Source organism: Ochotona princeps, chromosome X, assembly GCF_030435755.1.
Source record: "Ochotona princeps isolate mOchPri1 chromosome X, mOchPri1.hap1, whole genome shotgun sequence".
Taxonomy (NCBI): Eukaryota; Metazoa; Chordata; class Mammalia; order Lagomorpha; family Ochotonidae; genus Ochotona; species Ochotona princeps.
Window position 1 is genome coordinate 2281415 of NC_080865.1, and position 23636 is coordinate 2305050.

Below are 23636 nucleotides of genomic sequence, written 5' to 3' on the forward strand. Positions count from 1 at the left end.
CCCACAGCTGGACCTAAACCACATGATCCCACTGTTCAATGATTCTGACCTACCCACAGTCTACATTTTTGTCAAGGAAGGGCCAGCCTGCTGGTGGAAGAGGCACTGGCTGCTGGTTCTATCTGACATGCTTTGCTTCCCCAACCCCAGAAGTTTAAATGTCTCTCCAAACCCATTCATTTGCTCCCACCATATTTCCTTCCAAACATGGGCTACACTAAGATCTGCTGATCACTCCCCTTGGCTTAAGCTGCGACCACACCTGCTTGCAAAGGCACAGATGTGACCATGGCACTGGCTGCCTAGAAACCGTCAGGATGGGAGAGCAAGTTCTTCATCCAGGCTGACAAGACTCGGATTTGGTCTCTGATCACCTTTCTGCTCACAGCTCAGACCTGCCCTTGTGCTGCCTCTATTTCCTCATCTGCAAATGAAATCAGTCATTTCTTAAAAACATTGCATGGTTTAAGGGGAAGCCTACAGATCAACTTCCCGGCAAGGTGCTTCAGCTCCAGTTAGAGATCATGGAATCTCTCACCTCTAGCTACAGCAGTCAACAGCACTGGAAAATGGGGTGGGTCATGGGCATCTCTCTATAGAAAGACAGGGAACAAGCAATAGGTTTAAAGAAGTGCAGAAATATCCCAGAGAACTGAGGGATGAGGAGCTGCATGCTCTGGGCTGGTACCATGGCTCAACAGACTAATCCTCCACCTGTAAGTGCCAACATCCCGTATAGGTTCTGGTTTATGTTCAGCTGCTCCACTGCTGATCCAACCTTATGCTTAAGGCCTGAGAAAGCAGAGGAGGATAGCTCAAGTCCTTGTGATCCTGCACCCGCATAGGAGACCTGGAAGCATTTCCTGGCTCCTGGCTCCTGGCTTTGGATCAGCTTAGCTCTGGCCACTTGGGGAGTGAACCATAAGATGGAAGACTTCTGTCTCTCCTTCTCTGTGTAAATTTGCCTTACTGATAAAAAATTTAAACAAAAGAGTTTCCTGATCCAGATATGCAAGCAGAGCTGGCTACAGGAAGACAGGCCTGGGCCGTTAGTGAGTGATGCGGATGGAGATGACCAAGGGTCAGCTCAGGGACTCACAGGTGTAGACAGCACAGAGCCAGGTGGCAGGAAACACAAGAATGGCAAGTTCCATCTGTGACTGATGGGGACTAGAGATTGACATTACTGGAGATGAGACCTTGAGTTCATGCCTTTGAAGACTTGTTCTGGGAAGCAGGCAAACTGGGATTGAGGGGGGGAGGAGGGAAACTTATGTGTTTGCATTTTTTAAATTGAACATATCACCATCATCTCAGTGTAAGCAAGCATGCTGCCAAGAGCCGAGGAGGGTTGGATTGTCAGTTGGTGATTAGAATGAGTTTTAGGAAGTGCTGTTTGGCTCAAGAGAAGGAATGTTGCTTAGAGACCAAGCCACAAGAAAAGACACATGATTTCTGCACTCAAAAACCAAAACACAAAAACAAAAGAGAGGGAGAGACAGAGAGAAGAAAAGGGCAGAAGTCCGGTGGGAAAAAGCACAAGTTGTTGCATGGTTAGCAGGTGATTCCACATTACTCTTATGTTTTAAAAATGTTCAGGAAACAGCTCAGCAGCTACGTTCCCGAGGAGCTACAGCTACTCTTACCACCTGTAGCAGGGAAACCTTCTCAGCCTGGAAGCAGCGCAGAGCCCCCTCCTCAGGAACCTGCCCAGGCCTGCCCTCTCCTCTGACTCTGCCCCTAGGCGGCTGGTTTTTGCTCTTCCCAGGGGCAGAGACTTGGTCCAGGGTGAAGAAATACTGAGCAGGGTGAGAATCAGCTTCAGTTTCTGTCTCGCTTGTTTTTCTCTCAGACAACTTTTCTGCCCCCATTGAATTACAGGAGACAGCAGATCAGAAATCAAATGGGCCAGGGCTTGCCCTATATCACCAGGGTGGTCAGGCAGTTCTGGGAATCCACACCCTCTTCCTTTACCCTGTGACTGCCCTCCACTCACTCTCAAGGAGTGCCATGTTTAGGCGAATGTGATGACACTCATTTGGCAAGGGAATGTCCTTACCTAACTGCGGCCCAGATGAAACTGGGTTTGGGAGGAGGTCCACTTCCTAGGAGAACAGTGGAAAAGAAGTCTCTTTCAGCTGCCGTGAGCTGGCAACTACTGCTCTCTTGGGTCCTGGAGGCATCTCTGTCACACACTATGGCTACAGAGGTACCGAACCACTGGCCACCAAGAACGAACGAGTTGTGTTGGGGCCAAAGGCAAGGATGAAGGGAGATGTACAGTCAAGGGTGCCCGAGGATAGCAGCACACAAAAAGAGAGGAGGGCTGGAGTGGGCCTTGATACTGCTACATTCTAGAACTGTGTTGTCCATCTACTGACCTAGGCATGCAGAACCACAGTTCCAACACCTGAAAGTTGTGTGTAACCTTGGGTAAGTTCCAAACACTCTCCAAATCTGTGATTCCTCCTTGATGAAATGGAGCTGAGGATATCCACCCATCCCATGCAGTTGTCATGTAGCTAGAAATGAAACATGGAGATCACATGCTAACACTGTTCAGCCTAGGGCCCAGCACGGTAATCTAGTAGTTAAAGTTCTCACTTGCCTTGCATGTGCAGGGATTCCAGATGTGCACTAGTTCTAATCCCAGCTGCTCCACTTCCCATCCAGCTCCCTGCCTGTGGCCTGGGAAAGCAGTCGAGGACGGCCCAAAGCCCTGGGACCCTGCACCCCCATGGGAGACCCAGAGGAATCTCCTGGCTCCTGGCTTTGGATCAGCTCAGTTCCAGCCATTGCAGCTGCTTGGGGGAGTGAACCAGCAGATGAAAAATCTTCCTCTTAGTCTCTCCTCCTCTCTGTATATCCAACTTTCCAAAGAAAATAAATAAATCTTTTTAAAAAATGCATGTCCAGCCTGGAGTAGGTGCTTCAAACACTGCAGACAATGTGATGAGAGGCCATCAGAGACCTTTCCATTATGTTTCCATTGCAAATTTCAGAGCTTGGCTAAGTGGCTCTGCTGTCCACAGTACAAGCCAGAATGGCCATTCTGAAGCAACACCCATTTGCTGGCAAGACAGAAAGGTGGCCTCAGAGCCAGGGTAGTAAAAGGGCTTGTGGTAAGGCTATGATTCTCCAAGCCAGAAAACCTCATTTTATGATGGGTTTGCTTTCTTTGTTGTTGGTCAACCACTAATATTACAAACCCTGTGACAATCCTTTATTTTAGGAACAAGACCTCTGGTTATTTTGTTTTTCTTTTTGTTTTCATCTAGAAAAATACCCTAGAGGGGCTGGCACCAGAGCATAGCAGGCTAAACCTTTACTTGTGGCACCAGCCTCCCATATGGGCTTCCATTCGTGTCCTAGCCACTGCACTTGCCATCCAGTCCCCTGTTTATGACTGGGGAAGGCAGCAGAGGATGGCCCAAAGTCTTGGAACCCATCACCCCATGTGGAAGACCTGGAAGAAGCTCCTAGCTCCTGACTTTGGATTCAGCTCAGCTCCAGCCATTGTGGCCATTTCGGAAGTGAGCTAGCAGATGAAAGATCCTTCTCACTGTCTCTCCTTCTCTCTGTAGATCTGCCTTTCCAATAAAGAAAATATTCAGGCCTGGTGTGGTAACCTAGTGGCTAAACGTCCTTGCCTTGCACACACTGGGATCCCATATGGGTGCTGGTTCTAATCCTGACCACCCCGCTTCCCATCCAGCTCCCTGCTTGTGGACCGGGAAAGCAGTGGAGGACGGCCCAAGGCCTTGGAGACTGTACCCATGTGGGAGACCCAGAAGAAGCTCCTGGTTCCTGGTTTGAGATTGGCTCAGCTCCAGCCATTGCGGCTGTTTGGGAAGTGAATCAGCAGATGGAAGAGCTTCCTCTATGTCTCTCCTTTTCTCTGTATATCGGACTTCCTAATAAAAAAATAAATCTTTAAAAATAAATAAATCTTAAGAAAAAACTTGATGCATTTTCACATTTCTTCCATTTTCCCAGCAAAAGGAAGAAGTTCCAAGCAGGGGTGGGCTACAAGGCATGGGTTTCTGGGACATTCCAAAATGGTTCCTCATGTGGCTTGGTCTGTAAGTTTCAGCCATGATGAGCTCAAGTCCAGCAGCTCAGTTCCTAAGTATGCAAACAGAGCTTACACATGGAAGGGCAGGGCAGGGCAGACTGGGCCTTTCCTAAGCTTCTTCAAATTCAAGTGATAAGCCACAAAGGATCTGGGAGCCAATAGACTCATGTTGATATTTTCACACTGAATCATTTCATATTCAGTCTTGAGGGTTAGTGATTTCCCTTTTCATAAAAAGAAATTGCAGCCAGAGCTAATTGCTCATTTGAAATGTATCTGGACATTGTTTAGATGTTGGAAAGGAAACGGTGACATTGGACAGTTTTAGCAAAGAGAAGAGCATTATTTTATTCACAAAAACAAAACTGAATGGGAAATGGAGCTCTGTGTGGTTTTTAAAGCTCTTCTGAATGCAGTCAAAGAGCACCCTTATTGGGGTATTCCTTGACATTTTTCCTATTTATAAAATGCAAAGGCAATTCATCAGCAAAGACTTTGGCTCCTCCCATCCATTGATTTGTTAGCCAATCATTGGCCATTGCAATCAGATGGGGGAACAGAGACCACTGGTCCCTAAGACCCTTTCCATGGGAGGCCAGATTCAGCTAAGCTTAATACAGAGGAAAAACAGCCAGAACCATATGGAAAACACTCTTCCGGAGTCACAAGATAGTGGCAGCCTTTGCCCAACCTGCTATAAATAAGTGTCTCAGGAAAAAAAAAAACCTTGATTTTCAAATCTGGTTCTACTTAATACAGCTGCAATAGAGTTTATTTAGCTTTTCCCTATAGCAGGAAGACTGTTTGCATTTTTATGACAAGGGTCTAACTGTTTTTCACAGCCATTTCCATTGCCATTATTTTGAGGAACAACACACCACTTGGACCTGTCTGTTTGCTTCTGCAGCACACAGCGGTGGCCCCAGTGGCCTCTGCACCACGAGACTGGCCTCCAAAGCCCAGATTTATGATCCTGTTTCCTCTCCCAATGTTGCAACCATCACCCAAATCCTGGCCTGTGAGGGACTGGCAACATGGGATGACCAAGTGTCACGTGCTGCAGATCAATTCTTAATCCACCCTAGCCAGCACACCGTGGCTCCCCGTTAGCCTATTGCCTCTCCCTTCACGACCAAAAGGCAGGCTACCACTGCTTTCCCAGGGAGGCTGAGACTCACCAGGGCAGGCAGGTAGCTGCCTCTGTCTCTTTTCCTCTTGCCTCTGCCACCAGCACTCTCAACTCCTGCAGACATGGCAGAGGAAAGGTCAGACTCTGTGGCTACGCTGCAAAACAAAGCTTTCACCACCAACGGTCCCTTCCCTAGCCTCCAACAGCAGGCCCCGATGCCCAGGCCACTCGAAGACACTGGCAAGGCAGTGGTGACCCAGGAACACCTCACCTGTGCACTCAGTGATCCCATTCTGTGACCTCCCCCAGCCCCACACATGCATTCCATTTCTAAGGATGGAAGCAGCAGGGTTTGCCCTCACAATGCCTTTCCTGTGTAATGCATGGCCCCTCTGGAGTTTTTCAAAGGATTTCCAGGAAGACAGCTGAGGGCTTGGCCAGGTGGCAATATTTCATCTGCCATTGCACCCGTAGGCATTGCCTAGCTCTAGTTCCCTGAGGGGACTCAGAAGTTGTCTCTTTCTTGGAGGAGTTTCCCAAGCAGAATCACAGCAAGGAAACAAATGTGTGGAAGAGAAAGTGAAATAGGGATATCTGGATGAGGAAGCCCAGAAACTAGAAAAAAAATGCCCATCTCCCTATCATTGACTGTCACTCTCAGACATCCGGAAAACGTGGAATTGAGTGGCGGGTAACAAACAGGGCTGTGGTAAGCTGCAAGGAGTCAGTTACAATGTCAGGAGCAGAGCCCTCTCAAGTACACTAAAGGGCTAAATTAGCTCAGGCTGAAGATGCTGCAGGAGAAATGACAGTGAGGAAGGAGTGGGTGTGGAGGAAGACACCTTGGGGCTTTGAAGTCCTGCCTGGAATCAGGTGTGTATAAAAAAGTAATTAGGGAGGAACGTATCTGTTCTCTTCATCAGAAACCAGAGAAGCCGCAAGTAGCTACAAGGTGGCCCCCTAATTACCTGCAACTTATTTGATTGCTGGCATTACAAATCATCTCTGTGCTTCCACCATTGTCTAGACCTTCCCACCAACCTTAGGATTCAAGCAGGCACATGATCCATGTCCAATTGTTAATTAATCACCCCCATGAATTGTATCTCTAAAAGTCAGAGGAGATAAATTATGTCTTATTATTTCAAATAGAATTTTCTAAAAACCACAAATTATTATTAAATTTTGTTCTAGGCCAATAGCTCCCAACCACAGTGCTTTTGTCCCAGAGGGAGCATTTGGCAAGGTCTGGAGTGGCAAAGGGGGTGGGGGACTGCCAGTGGCGTGGAATGGGCAGAAGCCAGGGAAGCTGATATCCACACAGAAGCTGCATGGCAAAGAATGATCTGGACCTGAATGTCAACAGGGCTAGGCAGCAGGAACTGTGCTCCAAGAGAAATCAAGGCTTTAGCATGTGTCATTTCAGCAGCTACCAAACAGTAATCACGATTTAAAGTGGTTTTACACGTACATTGACCCAGGACACGTCTGTCCCTTTTCCATATTCATCAAATATGTGATTAATCCAAATCTGCAAATATGAAAGAAATAATAGTGATGATGGTATGCGGTGGGGACAGGGGAGAATAGTACATTCTGAATGCATATTTCATTAGTCTAAATGGATGCAAATTAATATCCCACAAAATAAAAATGATTATCTAGTTCTGTTCCATACAAAACCAAAATCAATACATGGCATCTTACCTAACCTGCAATTAGAGTTTTAAAAAAATAAAGACAAATACCTAAAACAAGGAAATGTCATCCCTTCCCTTTCCATGCTAGCTGGGTACACACAAAGAAATAAACAGACAAAACCCTTTTTTGGGAGCAGATTTTTCCAGAGTATGAAAAGTTTCCTGAATCATTCTGTTTTATTCACTGTAGATTCAACCATTTTTCAGACAGCAAAACATGGTTATGCTTGCCTTGCTTTCCAAATGCCCTCAAAACTGGGATGATGAATTGCATACTTGGGCCCCAAAGTGCCAATTAATAGTAAAGCAAAAGAATTCCACACAGCCACCATAGAACTTTCTGCTGTGTGTGTGTGTGTGTGTGTGTGTGTGTGTGTGTGTGTGTACAGAGGTGGAGATCAACTGCTTTCAGAGGGTCTTAAGAGCAAGCATTGGCATTCCCTGATACACCATTAGTTCTGGAACATTCTGTGGGGTTCTCTAGAGCCCCCAGATTGGGGATGGGCTTTGCTCAGAAAGCAAACTATGTTTAGAGTCTGCCTAGCTCTTCCAGGCTTAAACCACAAAAGAAACAATGGCTGACAGCTACACTATTTCTACCCTTCTGGGCCTCCATTCCTTTTTCTGAATTATAAGGCAAAAGTGGTCTCACATGTAAAGGCAACAACAACAACAAGCACAACACCCAGACACTCCTAGTGGGGGCTGCCAGTGAGGCCTGCATGTACTGCTGAAACAGAGCTGTGATGAGCGGGCAGCTAGACCAACTGCTCCAAGGGTAAGACCCTGGCTGTTAATAAAGTTGTTTTTGCCAGAACATCGGATTCTTCTTGTACTCCAGTAAACAGTTCGCTTCTGCCATGGGAAACAAAACCCACTCATTCCAGGGAGCCCAAGGAGGTCAGCTAAGGGTCCCATGTGGGAGCAGCCCCTCAAAAGCCAGTGCCATAGGCTCTCAAGTGCCGGAGCCTAGCCCTTTCCACCTATTAATGCCATGCCTGGTACCCAAGAATGTATGGCTGTGGGTCTGCAAGAACACAGCACCAGCTAAGCTCCTTTCCCCACCTCCTTGCACCTACACATCCATGGTGAAATTTCCTCACCAGCAGTGCTAAGATGTGGGAGATGGGGCTTGCTTTCAAGTATTCACTCTCCCTTGCAAAAGTTAAGCTATGCTCTCATTCTACTTCTCAGGGTGCCCTCTGGAAAGGAGGAGCTCATCCACTTTCCTCTTTGTCTTGTTCAAGGTTGGCTGCAGAACCAAAGAGCACATCATTGGCAGGAGGGGATCTGCTCAGGACACTAGGCACCAAGCACAAGTCCCTGGAAAGGGTATTTTTGAGGCTGCAACCAGAGCAGTTGTCAAGGAAATCGCTGTCTCAGGCAGGAGGCAGCTTTCCAGGGGTCCAGGGAGGACTGCATGTGAGGGAAGCACAACAAGCAGCCATTTTGTTCAAGTCAGACCTGCCTTTGACACTGTCTGCCTCATTCTGGCCATCAGGTGTCTAGAGCCCACATTCCCTACAGAATGACCTAGCAAAAACGTTCAGGGCAAGTTTGCTGGGAAATCCCCAAATGGTACCTTAGCCATTACAAATCAAAACCATGTGACACTGGGCTGCTGTGACCACTGGGTGCCAGCCCAAGAATCCCAGGTGCCATGGAGATGGTGGGTGTTTATGTGCCCAGCACAACCTGGGGGAGGGAGTGCTATGAGGTTCACACCCCATAGCTAACATCAGTCCACTACAGAGCAGCACCAAACTGGAGAAATACAAGTTTGAATTTTCTAGTAGGCACATTTTATTTTTTTTTAAATTAAAGATTTATTTACTTTTATTTAAAAGGCAGATTGACATACAGCACAGAAAGAGAAAAAGATTTTCCATCCACTGGTTCACTTCCCACATGGCCACAAAGACCAAAACTGAGTCTATCCAAAGTTAGGAGCTTCTTCCAGGTCTCTCATGTGGGTGCAGGGTCCTAATGCTTTGGGCCGTCCTCGACTGCTTTCCCAGGCCACAGGCAGGGAGCTGGATGGGAAGCGGGGCTGCCGGGACATGAACTGGTGCCTATATGGGATGCTGGTGGAGAATTAGCTTGTTATGCCATAGTGCCAGTTCCCAGTAGGCACATTTGTAAAAATGAGGGGAGCAGCATTTGACACAAGGGGCTGTTAATTCACTGCTTGAGACACTAGCAGCCCACATCAGGGTACTTGCTTCAAGTCCTGGCTCCTCTGCTTCTGATCTAGCATCCTGCTGGGAGGTAGCAGGTGGTGGCTCAAGTAAAGTACTTGGATCATTGCCAGGCATGAGGGAAACCTGGGTAAAGTTCTGGGCTCCTGGCTTCAGTCTTGTACCTACCCACCTCCCTTCTGCTTCCTCTCAACGTAAAAAACAATGAGAACAAAAAGCATAAAAAAAGAAAGGGGTAACATTAGCCTAGATACTCTTATTTAACCAATATATTGCAAACATTATCATTTCACCATGTAATCAATATATACATTATTAATAAGCTATTTTGCATTCTCTTCCTGTATGAAGTCTTAGGACTCCAGTATATATGTGACACTAACAGTTCATGTCAGTGTGGAATAGCCTCCTTTAGGACTCCAGGACATATGTGACACTGATAGTTCATGCTAATGTGGAATAGCCTCCGTTCAACTGTTCCACAGGTACATGTGGCTAGTGGTAAGTACATTGGACAGAGTAGATAAAGAGCATTCCCTCTCCACAGAACGTTCTATTACACAGAGATGGGCTAAAAACCCAAAAAGCTGTAGGAAGAGGGGTAACAGTCTGAGCAGGGGGTGCTCCAAAATTCTCTACAATTAATGAGGTGCTGAAGTATATCAGAAATTGGAAATACTAGGATTTGGGTATTCTAGGAGCCCAGTCTTAATTTTAAGTAGAGACTGAAATGGCCAGGATCATGCATGGTTTGAATGGGGAGCTCCCTCTCAAATTGAGCTGTATTAGGAGGTGAGACATTCAGGGTGATTAGCTCACAAGGCACAACCATCATTGGTAGATTAGTGCTCTTATAAAAGAGTCCCCAGACAGCTCATTGGACCCTTGTACCACATGAGGACACAATGAAACAGTGCCAGCCATGAATTAGAAAGAGGGACCTCAGTAGACACTGCACTGCTAGTAGCTGATTTTGCACATCCTGGACTGCAGAATGATAAGAAATAAACTCTTGTCATTTTCGTTTCTCAGTTCAGGGTGTTTGGTTGTAGCCACCTTGCAGATTAAGACAGATCATGCCTGGGCTGCCCTCACAGCAGTGGAAGGCCAGAGAGCAGGGTAATTCCTCAAAGCATCTGCTACACGAGCTACCTCCATCTTAGCCATTCTCAGCTGTTCAGGGCAGGGATGGGGACAGAGGAGTGCAAAAGTCACATATTTGTTTCAGTCACAATTCTTAATTTGCAATCTAATTTGGTGAAGCAGATACAGAAGCATGATCCAATTACATGTGCTGTGTCTGCACATGCATGCATCCATGTATGTGCATGTTCATGGTCATGGTTGGAGGGGAAGGAGGCTCATGTGTGAAGCCTGGAAGTGCTAATGGAGCCACCAAAGTCACCTCTCCAACCGTCACCAGAGCACAGGGGAACAGAAGACTCCAGAGGCTTCTAAAAAATTATGAGCCCTGAAGGAGAAGCCATGCATCTGGAAAGCCCCCAAATGATGGGCGCCCTGACAAAGCAGGTGTGAGGGAGAAACAACAACCGGCCAAAGACAAGAGCTGCCAAGTGCACAGCAAGAATGTCACCCTGGTTCCCAAGTTAAGTCTAACTCAGAAACCCACATGAGATTGTGTGTGCGAGGAACATTCAATGAGCCACCCTATTTCTTTGTGGAGGGCCCTGTCCTCTGAGGGCCCACTGTGATCAGGGAAGTAGGAAAATGAGGGGCCCCATATATATGGATGCATATTAGAGTTTCTACAGGGCTAAAGGCTACCATCTGGTTAGAAAAGAGTTAAACAATTTGCTTTGGCAGTCTCTGCCTTATTTTTACTTAGTGTTTACTTATTTCAGATGGTTATGAGTCCAAAATACCTCACCCACCCTGTGGTCCCACCAAGGACCTTGAACTATCTGAGCCTCAGTTTCCTCATCTACAAAATGGAGATAATATTCCACACCTCATATAACACTGGGAGGATTGAATCACTGGGAGGGTGTGTGGGCATGGAATTATCAAAGGTTCAAAGTGCAGCCCAATGTCAAGAACTTCAGATTCCCAACAGGACACACAAATTCCTAAGTTTCTCTGGGTCTCATATAAGGATGACTTACAGCTCTCTCTCTTGCCACTCAGTGCATCAGCTCATCACTGAGTCACTCAATTCTCATCTTCTAAGTAACAGTGGGGCATGGAGGATTCCAGATGGAAAGGCACCAGCTGCCAGGTGAAATAGTTAGGAACTGCTTTGGATTTATTAGTGCTGTGATGATGATGCTGCCTTACTGGCAAACACACAGTACCTAGGTACCCCAATTTCAGAAGCAAGCAGTGGTCTGAAGATCACAGTCCTTGGGAGGAATAACAAACCAGACTGAAGGAAGGGTGAAGGGACACTTGCCCCTCTACATTATAAACTGCAAAGTCTGGAGTCAAGACACCACTAGAATGACCCTGAGCCTGACTCGCTAAGGGCAGAGGAAGAGTCCCTGGACAGACACTTGCTATCCTGAGCAGCAGATTCGGAATGCACAGTGTACAGCCATGTGCACACACGATGCCCCCATTCTAGACCAGCAGATTTGGGGGCCCAGTGCCCCCTTCCCCTTAGTTTCTGGTTCATCCCAACCAGGACTCTGGCTGCTGGTGCCAGGTCCCTCCCGCCACACCTGATCACGGATTTTCCAGCCGTTTTTTTGTTTTCCTTGCCATTCAAATGACCCTGTCTCCATGCATCTGTTTTCTGGTTACAAGATCTTGAAATGAATGTTACACATTACTCCCCAAACTGCCCTCCAACCAAATCCTCACTCCCTGACAACTGGCCTCACCTGGAAAGCACTTCCCCTATTTGTTTCTTAGCTGAGCAGATCTCCCTAGGCCAAGCCTCACCACTGGAGTCTGGGCTTCTTTGCATTATAAAGAACCCCTCATCTCCTCATCCCTCCCCTCCTCCCCCTTCCCCAGCTCTGGGTAGCTGTGGGTAGCTGAATGGTCCCCCTGGGCCACAGTGAAGCTGCCAGGACCTCCAAGTTCCAGCCTGACGTGGCTCAAGGTGTCAGGCTGCCTTCGGGATGCCGCTAGTGGGCATCTGTAGGAAGAGAAACCAGTGTCCACTGACAGAAGACTGTGCTGTGTGCGCGCGCGCGCGTGTGTGTGTGTGTGTGTGTGTGTGTGTGTTGGGGGGTGAGTGGGTGGATGGCTTCTCTAGGCTTCTAAGGACAGAGAGACTGTGCTGCCAGCAAGCTCATGAGTCTGTGCCTTTGGCACACTCCCAGCTCCTGCAAGTGACACAGCTCCTCAGGGCCCCCTGTGGGAAGAAGACAGTGGGTGGGAACCCAGTGCTGCACTGGGAAGTAGCTCCCTACCCACTGGCCTCCCTCCCCACAGTCACCTCTGCACTGTAATAAAGGCACAGCCACATGGCATTGTCAAAGTTCTCTGAAGTCTCTTGGTTTACCAACAAGCAATTCTAATGACTCAAAAGAAGGAAGAAGGGCATGAGGCAAATGATGGGAAAGTCCCTGGGACCAGCACGGCCCGTGCCTGCAAGGCTTGCTCCCCACTCACTCCTTTTCTCTCTGTTGCAAAGAGAATCAGCTAACTAAAGGGACCACAGGATGCGAGATAATGAGAAAGCAACAAAAACAAAGACCCGAATAGTCGCTTATCACAACTTTGTTTGGCCGTATCTATTTACCATCACTGCACATCCAGCTCTGTGGAATATCATTCTGTTGATGTCATTTATCCTCAGCAAAATATTTACACATCCCTAAAAACGCCAGATGATGGGGGGGGGGACGGCGGTGCAGTGCTGCAAGCTGCCCCTTAAACCCTTGGCTGGCTACTGGGAAACCCAGGGGGTGGGAGGCACAGCTGTGGGGGCACGAGCAGGCACAAGTAAGATCCACCAACAGTTGACAGGAATTGAGCACCCAGGTGCTGCCCCCTGCCCTGCCCTGCCCACCTCTCCCCTACCTGTCAAGCTGCAAGCACCTCCCCCCAACCACCGTAGCAGCCCCCTCCTCTTCTCCTGCTTTCCCATTGATTAAGTTCCCCAACCATTGTTAAAGGCTAGTTGCTTTCCCTGGGAAAATGGGCCAGATTCATTAAGCCTTCCCTTGCGACAAAAGGAATATTCATAAAAGTTTGGCAGGCAGAAAGGGAGGTTGCCTGCCTGCCACGGGGTGGGTGACAATCTGCTTCTGCAAAGCCACCATTCTCCTTAGCGCCCCATCGCTCGCTTGCTCGCTCCATCCATCCGCCGTGCCCCAAACCTACTCCAGGGACTTCTGATAGGGGGACACAAAGCAGCAGCTGTCTGGCAACATCTCTACCCCTTGCCAGCAACTGTGGGTGGGGGCGGGAGGAGATGCCATTTCCCCACCCAGGCGGAGCTGAGCCTGAACAATAGTCGAGCTTTAAACGGCAAACAAGCCCAAGCCGACACACAGAGCACAACCCAAAACCAGAGAACCAGCAACGCAGAGACAAGCAGTAACTCCCTCCGCAGTGAAAGGCGCCACCGAAACGCATACAAAAAAATACAGCAAGGACGCTGTTTCGTGCCTAACATGGCAGAAAGCCGGAGCTGGTGTGGCCACCCTGGGGCTGGGTATTGGGGAGCACCAGGGTTCCCCCGGAGTGCCGACGCACACTCACCGGGCTCCAGGAGGATGCAGGGCTCCCTGAGCGTCACAAAGAGGAACCCAGCGTGATCTGGCAAAACCCAACTTTCCACCCAGCTCGCCAGAGCCGCCAGATACGTCAACAGAATCCATCTTTCGGAGGGCCTGGAAGGCGCCGGGTTTTCCGGGCCAGGGCAGAACGGCAGATCTTGAGGCGGCCCTGTGTGGTGCCCAGGGTGCGGAGTGCACCGTGCACCGCCTTCTGCGACGGGTGCCAGCGCGGGTGGTGGCTCGAAACCCACTGGGGGGGGCGCCCCACTGGCCAGGGCCACTTCCCCGGCTGTCCCCAGCCCTGCGGCCAGTGCGCGGCGCCTGGAGCAGGAGTTGGGCTGGGTGCACTGCTCCGGGTGGCGGCCTCGGCCCGCGTCCCCGCCCCCGCCCGGCCCTCCCTGCTGGCCCCGGCCCTCCCTGCTGGCCCCGGCCTCCGGGCGCCGTCCTGCCCCCGGGAGCAGGCCCCTCCCCGGGTGCCGGGCTCCGCCAGGCGCGCCCAGCCCTGCGGCGCGCCCCCTGTGTCCTGGTGGCAGGTCCACTTGGGGAAGGCGGGAGTGACCCTGGCCCGCACTGGGACGCCTTGGCCACTACCTCGCAATCGCAGCCACCGCCTCCAGGAAGCCGCGGGGTGGTTGAGGGAGTGCGAACTCTCCTGTTTGGCCTCGCAGCTGGCCGCCTGAAGGGGGTGCGCAGCCGTGGGAGCCGCAGGTCGCTGCTGACACCGAGCCGCTGTCGTCGCCACTGCCTCTGCCGGCTGTGCGTGAGTGTGTGTGTGTGTGTGTGTGTGTGTGCGCGCGCGCGCGCGTCTGTGTCCAGGCGAGTGTGTGTCTGCGTGCGGCGCTCAGCCTTTACTATATACACCAAGGGGTGGGAGGAGGCGGGGAAGGGGAGGGCTTGGGGGAGGCGAAGGAGGAGGGGGAGCGCAAAGGGGGGTGAAAGGGTACCCAAGGAAGAGGCTGTGGCAGAGGAGGGACAGGTGATCTCGTCCACGGGGAGGGCGTGGTTTTGTGCGGTGCGGGGTGGCAAGGAGGAAGGGATCCCGTGAGTAAGTAGGGGGCGCCACGGCAGGGTCCAATGCGCAAGGATCTTGCTGCTTCCCTACCAGCTAGGGATCACTCTAGCACCCAGGACTAGGAGGACAGAGTGACAGAGCTTGCGGGGAACAGGCGGCACATAGCAGGAGGAAGGACCCAGGGATGGCCCTAACATGTCAATCATGATGGAGAGCACTCTCACAAGGTGGGAGATGAGCAAGGGCCAAGTTAGTCTACAGCCATGACCACATTTCCATTCAGCGTTTATTAAATGTCAGTGTTGGCCAGACACTGAGCTGAAAGTTAGTAATGAAGATGTGGTTGGTGATCAGTAAATAAATAGTAGGTGTCAACAATATCGTTGCTCAGCTTTAATTTTTTTAAAAAACAAAAAAGGCACCTAAATCCCTAAAAGGTTTTTAAGAGATTGAAGAAAGCAACTACATTGGCTTCATCTTTAAAGATGTAAAGGAAAAAAATCCATGCATCAAAACAGAATGAAGACGTTTGAGAGCAAGCAGGGCAGAGGAGAGCCAAGCATGAACAGAGCTGTTTTTAACACAGGCACACCTCCTTAAGCCCCACCCCTGGGGGCACCTGCTGTGCTCTAGTGAAGGGCTGGGAAGAGCCCACCAAGTGTCAAGCAGGTAGAGAACAGCCTGCCCACCTTAGAACTAACACTGGGTCCCCAGCCTGTGTCTAAAAGGCTCCATCCTCACCATGAGGATGAATGTGGGGTATAAGCAGAATGCAGGGGTAACCAGGACCACATGACTTTCCTGGGTACCTGTTGGCTTTCTGGGCTCCTTCCTCCATAAAAAAGATACTAGAAATTACAATTCACAAATGTATCGCTGGAAAAAGATGGCTAAATTAGTGTTGTCTATTAAAACTTTTTCTTCAGGGGCCAGCATGATGGCTCAATTGGCTAATCCTCTTCCTGCAAATGCAGGCATCCCACATGGGTGCAGTGCTTGTCCCGGTGGTCTGGCTTCCCATTCAGCTCTCTGCCTGTGGCCTGGGAAAGCTACTGCCCAAAGCCTTGGGACCCTGCACCCACGGGGGAGACCTGAAGAAGCTTTTGGCTCCTGGATTTGGATCAGCTCAATTCCGGCCATTGGAGAGTAAATCAGCAGGTTGAAGATCTTTCTGTCTCTTCTCTTTATAAATCTGCCTTCCTAATAAAAATAAATTATTAAAAAACACATTTTTTTCAACCACAGATATTTTTCTTCTGATTTTAAAGGAAATGGAAAGCTGTTTATGGATTCTAAAGTATACTGTGGGCCCCAGCTGCTGTGTCTACCACGTCTGAAAGTGAGGCTTGATGCTCCCACTCCTGAGTCCTGAGCTTCCTTTGGGGAAAAAAGAAAGAGTTAAAGAGGTACACAGTGGACATGCACTGCAAGTTGAAGAGTTGATAAGAATAGATACCAACAGCAAGTAGCAGTTCCTGCTATTTTCACTCAGGCTTGGTAGGTTTGAAATCAGCCTCAAGTAATTAATACTACCCATGGAACCACGTCAGTAATGAGACTTCCTCTGTAGATCTATCTGTTCAGAGTTCTTCCATCAGGTATGGAAGCCTTGGCTGGCCAGGACCTATCATGAACACAACTAAAGACACAGCTGGGCAGTTAAAATTGGGCAAGTTCATGGATGAGAGATCCATAAAGGTTTTGTGTGTGTCTAAGGCAGGGATTGATATGCTGGAAGGCAATTACTTGCCTGCTTCTTTTGTTGGCCTCGTCACAACCTGGGTTAATGTTTGATTCTCTTTGGCAGTTGTGATTCATATTTGCTGCCCTTTGAGTTGCGTACGTTTTTGGGACAAATTGTCTTGATTCAGATGAATGCACAGTAACCAAGCATCATGGCTCCCAATTCCAAAGAAGTGCACAGTGATCGCCTTTTGCATTTTCACTGTGGCTGCCCACAAATGGCAGGGTTACAGGTAGGGGTGGGGAGGGGCTGGGGGTACTTTGGAACAGAAATGAAACATTACTATGGAGAATTAGATTCATATAGTTTAAAGGGGTGTTGGAGAAAATTGAGTGGGGAGAGAGCACATCAAACAGTAGGAAAAAATGACAACAGAACATCTCACAGGTTGGGTCAGGGTGAGTTTTCTGACTGTAGTATTTGGTGATTTCTGAATAAGGCCCCAAGATATTTCTCATCCTAAAACTGAGTCTTTTAGGTATTGCCTGGTTCTCTAACACAGGAACCCCTCCTAACCTAGTTTTCATGGACTAGCCAGATGGGTGTTAAGTCCATTTATACACAAACATCTTTTAGACACCTACTGAATTCCATCAGTGAGTTGAGGACTTCAGGTAGAAAGATGCTTCATATGGTTGTTAACCACAACTTGCTCACAGGTGAGCAAACCAATTGTTAATAGCACTATGTGATGCTGTTTGGCATAGGCTAGGTAATAGAATGGAACTTCCAAAGTAAGGGAAAGGCATGCTAAGGGAAGGACACAGAGCACATTCTGGAGGCTATGAGGAATAGTGCAGATAGGAGGTGGAATCTAGGAGTCACTTGTGGTTGCTCGTCTGTCCCGTAGTAACTTTTTCTTGTAAGTAATGGAAATCATGGAAGGATCTAAGCAAGGGGTTGGAAAGGACAAAGTGGGCTGGAGGAATTCCTTCTTTGTTGCTCAACATGGAGGAAATTGAGCCTGGTGGCAAGCAGACCAGTTCAGGGAGGTTGCTGTAGCAATTAAGGTTTGGATCAAGGCAGTCCCCCAGAGATGAAGAGGTAGAACTTGAGCCAAGTGGTCCTCAGGAGCATTCATGATGGATGAACCAATAGGAGTTAGGGTCAGGGAGGGCTGGTATTGTGGCATAGAAAAATTAAGCCACCTGTTACACTGGCATCCCATGTGAGCACTGGTTTGTTTCCTGGCTGTTGCATTTCTGATGCAGTTCCTGGTCAATGAGCCTGGGGAAACAGCAGAAGATATCTCAAGTATTTGAGATCCTATTTGTCATGTGGGGGACCCCAGTAAAGCTCCTAGCTCCTGGCTTTGACCTGGTCGAGCCCTGGTCATTATAGGCATCTGGGGAGTGAACCAACAGATGGAAGCGCTTCCTTACCCTGTTTTTCCCTCTCCCACTCCTGCTCTCTCTAGCTTTGCCTTTTAAGTAAATAAATCTTTTTCATCAAAGGAGGCATTAGAGTGACTGGTGCCTGGCTTTCCGATCCAAGGTGATTGGGGTGTGGCCATTGAGATAAAGATCTGTAAGCGGAGCAACTTTGGGGCTGGATATGGTAAAGGTTAGGGTAAAGAGCATTACATTCCCATAGAAGCAGGTCCTCAGACAAGAACTTGTATGCAGAATGTAGATTTAGAAGGTGAAGGAAGCAACGGCAGGGAGGTGAGGGAAGGGAGGCTGAGGGATGGCAACCCATGGGGGCAATGTTACCAGGGCCAGTTACTATCATGGGTAACTGGAGATCCAGTCAATGGACAAACTCTTGGACAACATCCTTTCAAAGGTGAGAGGAGGCTAACTGAGGGCTGTCCAGGAGGACCTGAATTTCTGGAAATTTCCACATGACACCCAGCACAAGTAAAGGGTCCTTCTCAGGTACAGAGAGATCAGGCAGATGAATGTCAGCAGAACACATTGAAAATGCTAGCATTCAGTTCGACCTTGGTGGCTCGGGTGACAGCAGCCCTCCACAGTAGCGGTAACCCACTTGTGGAGAGTAGCTGAACCAGGTCAGACCCAGTGTCTGAGACTTGGCCCGTGGGCACTGCCGCTATGCAGTGAGTGTCCAGGCTGCTGGGAGGCCAGAGAAATTTCTCTCCCCATGATGAGTATGCCATGAAGGAATCCTAGGACAGGATTAGATCTCTAGCCCTGCCCTGCAGTCACCACATTGTGGCAGCAGGAAACTAGGGTGTGGGAGTTCGACCTTGGCAGCTCAGGTGACAGCAGCCCTCACAACGGTGGTGACCCGCTTGCAAAGAGTACCCAAGTCAGGTCGGACCCAATGCCTGGGACTCAGCCCATGAGCACCGTCACCACATGGTGACCAAGTCCTAAAACAGGATGTGGGGTGGACCGAGCTACAACTGGAAAGGGGCAGACTGGGAAGGGCTGAGCAAATCTTAATTCACAAGGAAGAACAGAAATCAGGATGGAGCACAGGTCATGTCAAGCTAGACTCTTACACCGACTGCTCTGCATGAGCCAGGCCACAGCACCGAAGGCAAAGGCTGAGACAGGTGAGAGGCTAAGTCAACTGAGTCAGAGCAACTACTGGCACACATGTAATCTAAGGCTGGGAATAGGCCCAATTGGGGAGCTATGGGAGTACACCCTTGCTGGGTTGGGGTTCCCACTGGTGAGTGCAGGGGCCGGAGTGGGGGCTGTGTTCTGATCTGGATATGGCTGCAGTATCCCTTGGCACAAGTGTGAACTGGGGCTGGGCGCACCTAGTCGGGCCAGACTCCAGCACCATCTGGTGCTCTGAAGAACCAGAGTAGATGTAGGACGGATTAAGCTAGGTCTCTGTCTCTATTGAACCATGTGTGAGCAGTGTCTGGGTATGGATGAGCCTTGGCTGGGCTGAAACATCCAACAGCAAGAACTAGAATGGGTTGAAGGCCAGTCAGGAAAGGTCACTATTGCTGCCAGGACAGGAGGTGGACTAAGTAGGACTGACCCATGGACCCACCAGTATTCACAAGATCTGGCACTAGGAGATTCTGATGGAGGAGCTTGGGAAACTCCTCTGTTGGGACACAATCCCTGCAGGTGACTGTAAGTACCATGATAGGGAGCAACCTAGACCAGGCCAGAGAAAGATACCCACTGGCATATATTTGGCATAGGTTGGGGGCAGACCAGGCTGAACCAGTTCACACCACCTGCTGGTGAATCCGAGCAACAGAACAGAGTGTGGGTTGGGCCAGGTTTGGTCGCAACACATACCAGTGCACATTACGGCTGGGCTTGGATGCCTGCTGGGCTAGGCTAGGCTATAACCCTCACCAGTATCAGCTGGAATTGGGGGTGGCCTAGTAGGGAGATAGTGGGCACCTTCCTCTTGGGCTACCATTCCCACTGGAGAGCATGAAAACAAGGATTGAGGCAGGGGTGGCTGGATAGAATGGTACCCGCCAGTAAGTGTGTGGGCTGGATAACAGGGTAGGTTGGGTTGCACTAGGCTTCAATACTCACCGACAAGTACAAGAGCTAAATGGGATGTGGGACAGACTGAACAGGTCTGCTGTACATGCTGGCAAACATGGGAACCAGGGTAGGGGGCAGGCCTGGTGGGGGTTATGGGGAGTTGCCCCAACTAGGCTGCAGCTCCCATTGATTTTCGTGAGGGCCGAGTATGAAGTGGGCAGCATTGGGCTGGACTGCAACACCCATTGGTTCTCATAGAAAACAGGGTTGGAAACAGAACTGACCCAGCAATTGCAACCACCACCATATGCATAAGCTGGGGTGATGGACTGTGCCAGACCCTGTACTGGCAAGCACACACAAGAATCAAGTCTGGGATCACCTCAGACAAAGTTCTTTTGGGGATCCTTCCAACTGAACTGCTGATGTCGGAACCCCAACCATGAAGAGACTATGTCAGTCAGTGGATTCTGAAGAGATTTCATCGTGCTAGGAACGGCAAGATCGGTAGCAATTCAGAATTGTTGAACTATCAAAACTGCATGAGCAGAACCCTTGGAGCATGCCCCATGTCAGGGACCTGGGATGGGTGGGAGGCTGGGTGGGACTTTTCCCTTTATCTCTCCCCTTACCATGGATACAGAAAAAAAATAATATTAGTGTGGAAACAATGGTCTTACCCACTTTCCTGTTGCCCTTGACACTCTGTGCCCTAGTCAACTATGTAAAGATTATCAAAATAAAAGAATTAAAAAAATAAAATTCTAGCATTCGAGGAGTATGGCTGGCACATCCTTGCTGTCTGCTTCAAAAGTTCTTACCAAGATGTCTTAAATTGGAAGGCTTTATTGGGGACCGTCATCACAGTGGGCATTTGGCAGGGAAGGTCTGGAGGCTGAGATTCTGGAGCTGTTGGGCCCTAAGTGTTGCTTAAACCAGGGGTGGCAAGGGTGGGGTGGGGGCTGTGGATGTGTTCTGCAGTAGACATATGTGAATTGAGCTGGTAGCTGAGTCCATCAGCTTGGAGTATGTGATAAATGCTTTAACATGACTTGCCTGATCATATGTGGGTTTCTGGAGGGGTCCTCAAAAGCTCTGAAGTGATATAGATATCAGTTTCGTGCTCATGGATGGGAATGTGTCTAAGGAAAAGAGCCCACTGCTTTCAAGAGATTTTCAAAGGCATTCGTGGTAGTGGAGGGGTAATATTTTACTGCAGTTGAGTGATGCTTTTAAAGTTGAAACTTTGTGTTGCAAATGTTATGATGGCTGGCTAATAATATTTACTGGGGGACTGAGTGATTGAATGAACTAGGCATCAGAAAGTATAATCGCAATGCAAAAAAGACAAATGCTGAAAAAAGCAATCCATAGAGGCAAATGCTAAAGAGAACACATGGGGGAGTGAAACACAGCTGGTTAAAGGCAATGCTAGACACAGAGCAAGCCATCCCACTGAAAGCAGTCAGAGAAACGGTCCCATAAGAAGGACATTTTTATCTGTAAAATATAAGAATAAGGCATTGTTATTTTAGTAGATCAGAGATGGCTGGTGGAGTCTGCCTGGGGCATGGCCTCTGTATTTTTCATTGGAGGATTTCATATGAACTGTTATTAGCTGTACTGGATAAAATTAGCTAGGACTGAATCAAAGGCTTTGTGGGTTAATCTTGAAAGACTAAATAAATAAGCATATACTGTGCATATACTGAGCTACTACTTTACAGTACTGAACTCTGTGTTATAACAAAGAAGAATAAAAGACCATCCCTGACCTGCACTGAAGTCTCTCATGGCATGGTCCAGCTATACTTCTGTATACTTGTGCAATCAGTGAGCACTTCATTTCACAGTAAGCTTTGAGAGATTATCATGAGCAAGAAGAAGGCAGATTACAAAAAGAATGGATGGCTGCTCCATTCTGGAGTCCATATTTTTCATTACTAACAGGGCAATAATATTCAGATTTTCATCCCTCTACTGCAAAATTTACATCTGTTAAAATTTGGTTCTTGGGCCCGGTGGCATAGCCTAACAGCTAAAGTCCTCGCCTTGAAAGCCCCGGGATCCCATATGGGCGCCGGTTCTGATCCCGGCAGCTCCACTTCCCATCCAGCTCCCTGCTTGTGGCCTGGGAAAGCAGTCGAGGACGGCCCAAAGCTTTGGGACCCTGCACCCGCGTGGGAGACCCGGAAGAGGTTCCTGGTTCCCGGCATCAGATTGGCGCATACCGGCCCGTTGCGGCTCACTTGGGGAGTGAAACATCGGATGGAAGATCTTCCTCTCTGTCTCTCCTCCTCTCTGTATATCCGGCTTTTCAATAATAATAAAATCTTTAAAAAAAAAAAATTGGTTCTAGCTGGGCCCAGCACAATGGCTAAATTGACTAATCCTCCCCAGGTAAGTTCATGTCCTGGCTGCTCCATTTCCTATCCATTTCCATGCTTGTGGCCTAGGAAAGCAGTGAAGGATGACCCAAAGCCTTGGGTCTCTGCACCCATGGGGGAGATCCAGAGAAAGTTCCTGGTTCCTAGCTTTAAAATGGCTCAGCTCCAGTCATTGTGGCCATTTGGAGAGTGAACCAATGGGTGGAAGAACTTGCTATCACTCGTTCTTTCTGTAAATCTGCCTTTCAATAAAAATAAATGCATTTTTTAAAAAAAAGTTTGGTCCCAGATTTAGGTGGGTCTGTTCGATCTAAGGAAAACTGCATCCCGCCTACTGTTATTTGGACCAAACAGATAACAGGGGGAGATTTGCTGGGGGCTCATGTGTAAGTTCTTGCTTTCCAGAAAATAATAAGTCAGAGAAAAGGCATAAGCAAGGATGGCAGTTCCTATAATGCTAGGAACCAGGTCTGGAGTGGGGGCGCGGGTGGTGAATGTTCAGGATAGTACAAGATAAACAGAGAATAAATTTGGGACCAGAACTATGCTACTAACTAGCTAGTGCAACTGACAGTGTAATCATCTGATCTGATCCTACACTTCCTGTTACATAAATCAGTACATATCTTTGTTAGCACAAGCTTCTTTGAGTCTGGTCTCTGTTCCTTGCAATCAAAAACACCCTAAGACATACGTGTAGTAACAAAGTTAGTTTGTTTGGTGTTCGTCCAGTTCCAGAGGTAAAGACTATCCTGCAGTCAAGAGATCTAACAGACAAAGTGTAGGAAAGAAGGAAGTAAGTGTAATGGAGACTGTCATATCCAGATGTGAAGATACAATGCAGTATGCATCTCTACTTCCAGATCAAAGATGGACTCCCAATGAGACTGTTGAATATATCTTGACAAGAAGTAGGTGATTGGTATCAGATTGTGACTTTGAATGCAATATGGGGAAATGATATAAACCAGAACCCGGTGGCAGTGCATAGCTCTGCTGAATTTGGAAGGCTACCTGTACACAGTGTCATTTTCATCATAGCAGCATCATAATGGCAGCTCCCACCTCTGACAAAAGAGAAAAAGATTGCTCTATGAGGGGTCTGGAGAGTTAGTCTCCTGCTCTATCACTGCTCTGAGTGGCTTTGAATGAAGTATCTTCTCTCTCGAGGCTTAGATTCCTTACAACAGCTGTAGGCCTTTCCCCTTAGGTTTTATTCTTCTGACTTGATTGTACACATCAAGGGAGGATCCACAGCATCTATTTTAG

General features: G+C 48.6%; 1 protein-coding gene across 2 annotated transcripts in view; it reads right to left on the minus strand.

The window, feature by feature from the left end:
• RAI2 (retinoic acid induced 2) overlaps positions 1-23636 on the minus strand; it is an 83096-nt gene that overhangs the window by 41356 nt on the left and 18104 nt on the right. Inside the window, exon 1 of one of the 2 annotated variants that reach the window (XM_004597485.3) lies at positions 13777-14170. The exons of the other annotated variant lie outside the window; for it this stretch is intronic. The gene's annotated coding sequence lies outside the window, so the exon portion shown is untranslated. Of the gene's footprint in view, positions 1-13776; positions 14171-23636 lie in introns of those variants that run through there. 2 annotated transcript variants of the gene reach the window in all.